The following is a 4,118-nucleotide window of genomic DNA, read 5'->3' as shown; positions in this document are numbered from 1 at the left end:
AAACGGGTGAAAAACATGGCCCACCTTGCCTGGCGAGGATTCTCCTCGCTGCCCGGATGTACTCCAGATTGCAGTGGTCAGTCCAGATGAGAAAAGGGTGTTTTCCCCCTCAAGCCAATGTCTCCACGCCTTCAAAGCCTTGATGACAGCCAACAGCTCCCGGTCCACCACGTCATAGTTTCGCTCCGCCGGGCTGAGCTTCCTCGAGAAGAAGGCACAGGGGTGGAGCTTCGGTGGCGTACCCGAGCGCTGAGAGAGCACGGCTCCTATCCCATCCTTGGTCCAACTCCACTGTGAACGCCAAAGAGGGATCCGGATGGGCCAGCACGGGATCCGAGGTAAACAGAGCCCTTAGGTGACCAAAAGCCCTGTCCGCCTCAGCCGACCACTGCAGACGTACCGGGCCCCCATTCAGCAGTGAGGTAATGGGAGCCGCTACCTGACCAATACCCCGGATAAACCTCCGGTAGTAATTGTCAAACCCTAGAAACCGCTGCACCTCCTTTACCGTGGTGGGAGTCGGCCAATTACGCACGGCTGAAATGTGGTCACTCTCCATCTCCACCCCTGAGGTGGAAATGCGGTACCCTAGGAAGGAGACAGACTGCTGGAAGAACAGGCATTTCTCAGCCTTGACGTACACCCGTCTCCACTCGTCTCCCTCCCGGAAATGCAACAGGTTGTAAGCGCTCCTGAGATCTAGTTTGGTGAAGAAGCGCACCCCGTGCATTGACTCAATCGCTGTGGCTATGAGAGGTAGCGGGTAACTGTACTTCACAGTGATCTGGTTTAGGGCTCAATAGGCAATACACGGGCGCAGATCTCCCTCCTTCTTCTTCACAAAAAAATTAACTTGAGGAGGCGGGTGAAGTGGAGGACCGGATGTACCCCTTATGCAGATATTCGGAGACTAATGTTTCCATAGCCGCCGCCTGTGACAGGGGATACACGTAACTCCTGGGAAGTGCAGCGTCTACCAGGAGATGTATCGCACAATCCCTGCAACGATGGGGTGGTAATTGAGTTGCCTTCTTTTTGGAGAAGGCGAGAGCCAAATCGGAATATTCGGGGAGATTGCGCACGGTGGAGACCTGGTCTGGAGTTTCCACCGTAGTAGCACCAACGGAAACCCCTAGACACCTCCCCGCGACCATCCCGTGAGAGCCCTTCGTTGCCATGAAACAGTGGGGTCATGACAGGCTAACCAGGGTAGGTCTAGCACCACGGGTAATGCAGGAGAGTCAATGAGGAAGAGACTGAGCGGAAACGGTGGCCTCCCTAATCAACCCTGACCATATTGGTTGACTAAGGCGTGAACTGGGAAGGGCATAGCCACTGGAACAATGGGGATCACAAAACTATAGGCAAATGATCTGTCTATAAAATTCCCAGTCGCGCCTGAATCGATGAACGCTTTATGCTGGGAATGCGGGGAAAACTCAGGAAAAGTAACATACAAAAACATGTGTGCAACAGAGGGCTCTGGGTAAGAATGGTGCCGGCTAACCTGGGGTGACGCCAGAGTGCCCTGCTTGCTGCCTCGACCCCCAGAGGACCCAACCCGGCACCGACCGGCAGTGTGACCTCTGCGGCCACAGATGGTGCACGTGAAGGAACCTCCTCCGGTCTCCCTGAGCGCAGCACCTCCCAGCTCCATGGGCATCGGAGCGCTGGTGCTGGGAGATGGAACCGACAGACTCCGCTCTGGACGTCTGTGGGTAGACAGCAGGTTATCCAGCCAACTAAAAATGGCATATCAGTTTGGATACTGTAATATTCATATGTGTAAACATACTGAATTATAATTGGATGCATTTTACCGCCATATCATACAGTGCTATGATTGGTTAAGACCACCCAAATGGTTAGGTCATGGTCAGTTTGATGCTGGTTGGCGATACGTGAACACTCCAGTTATAGCTAGCTAATAAAGAGCTACTTTAAAAAATATCCTGTAGTACTGCATGTTATTATTTTGTACACAGCGTGCAAAACAAGGCTGCAACTGCGACAACATTTCGTTTTTGCAGGGAGGTGTTGTAAGGGGCTTAATACAGTTGTATTCCAGCCACGATAAGCTCATTGGAAGCTCATTTATACGATAAGCTCATTGGAAGGGTAACATAAACAAGATGTACATAAATGGGCATGAACACATGACACAGAATATAAAATATTGACAATTAGAAATTCAAATTGCATCTAAATATATTTTGTTCTGTCTATGGAATACATTAAAAAAATTGGTTTAAAAAAATATATAGGTATAAAATATACTTGTCTGTACAGTAAGTAAATGAATCCTACAGACGAAGAACCATAAATGTGACAATTTTTCAATTTTAAGATAATCAGTTATTTTTATATTATTCATTGTGTGTACCACATTAGGTGTTTTATGGTTGACAAATAATTCACCATATCCATATCTTCCAACAACAATTGATATTTTTTTGTTATTTCAAAAAATAGTAGCACGCTTGTATGAAGGTGTGGTTATTTACAGGCAATTTGTCATATGCTATGGAGGTGCATTTGTTACTTTTTTTCAAAATAATTGTTCTGACAGCAATTTTTTCCCCGACAGAAAAGGAAGTCAAAGCGGATACCTACGAAGATGGCATCTCAGGTAAGCAGCACTGGGCTGTATTGACGTATCCTCAAACAATGACATGTGCTGCTTTAGATTGAACGGTCATATCTCAGTTATTGTTTTCTTTACTTTCAGAGAGCGAGCTGTCCAAGGGGGTCGAAAATGTAGATATTGCCAGATGTTCACTGTGTGAGGACCAGGCCGTGGAAGCTTTATTGCTGGCAAAGTGTCCCTAACCAGAGGTAATTAAACTGTTCTGTGTTATTTTTCTCCATCTCTGCCTGTCTTGTTGTACATGGAATCTGTCTCACATGCATGAATTTAAAAAAAAACTTACGATGTCAGCTGCTAATTTTCAGATTTACAGCCATTTTCACTGGACTATCTGTTGCTGCTAAGTCATGGGTTAGCCTTGCAATAACCAAGTGGTGAGAAACACAGCCCTCTATATTTAAATGTTTCAGGTACACTTTGAAAGGAGATACTGTATGTGACGCAGACACCTATTGGCATTATCTTCTATTGTTTGTCCTCATGGGTCTGTTTTTCAGCTTAAAGTACTCTGTAGCCACTCACGTCATCCCTCTGCCCCTAAATCCTCTAGGTTATATCAGCTGTTTTGTTGAACCTCTCCCGCATCTGAACTGGCTGACAGAGGGCACAGCCTGATCATAGGTGAGATGTCACTTGGTTGAGTCAACAGGAAGTATTATTAAAAAGATGCTTTACATTGAAACCCCAGAGTTAATGATCCAAGGTCAGTTTTGCATTTCACCTCCTGATTTAAGATGACTGACCGTGTTAGACATTAAAAAACAAGGCTTAATCATGCTTTCTCGTCTGCAGGTATGTTTTGATGTGAGAGGAATCCAGTCCCGACAGCGCAATTGTGATGAACTGAGAGAATATTAGTGTAGCACTGTCATTCATGAATCATATGCTATCTGCCGCTGTTCTTTCCTCTCTACCCACCTCATCTTCTAATGCACACCATATGTGCATTGAAGTACAGATTTGCCTACCATTTTTTTTTTAACTAGGCAAGTCAGATAAGAATGACGGCCTAAGAACTGCCTTGTTCAGGGACAGAAGGACAGACCTTGTCGGCTCGGGGATTCGATCTTGCAACCTTCCAGTTACTAGTCCACCTGCCCGCCCAAGATTGAACTTGTATTTATAATATTACAATTAAAATGCACTTCTTTCAATAAAGCGTTTCACATTCTCCACTGGTTGAAATACTATCCTGTGTCCGTCCTCAGATTAATGGAGTTAAATGTGCATAGGTTTTTTTCTCTCTGTATATATGAATTACAGATCAATCATGTTTAGTCTATTGTATGGTTACAATGTGTAATCATTGATATCCCAGGAGCAGTAAACACTGTTGAAGTGTATAATTGTAATACATGCAGACACCGCATCATTTAAATAATGGCGTTTGATATGACTGAAAAATACTGTCTGTCATACCTGAACCGCACCTTTATTTGCCAAGTAAGAGTACATGATCGGTGAATATATT

At 45.2% G+C, this 4,118-nt stretch overlaps 1 long non-coding RNA gene across 1 annotated transcript; it reads left to right on the top strand.

The window, feature by feature from the left end:
• The first annotated feature begins 2,870 nt into the window (after nt 1-2,870).
• Nucleotides 2,871-3,837, top strand: LOC129847571 (uncharacterized). The gene is made up of 3 exons (XR_008758436.1): nt 2,871-3,021; nt 3,198-3,268; nt 3,440-3,837. It is a non-coding gene; the product is annotated as an uncharacterized LOC129847571 (long non-coding RNA).
• Nucleotides 3,838-4,118: the final 281 nt, after the last annotated feature.

Source organism: Salvelinus fontinalis, unplaced genomic scaffold (assembly GCF_029448725.1).
Source record: "Salvelinus fontinalis isolate EN_2023a unplaced genomic scaffold, ASM2944872v1 scaffold_0872, whole genome shotgun sequence".
Classification (NCBI taxonomy): domain Eukaryota; kingdom Metazoa; phylum Chordata; class Actinopteri; order Salmoniformes; family Salmonidae; genus Salvelinus; species Salvelinus fontinalis.
The sequence above is the reverse complement of the archived record's forward strand: the minus strand, read 5'-3'. Positions and strand labels throughout refer to the sequence as shown.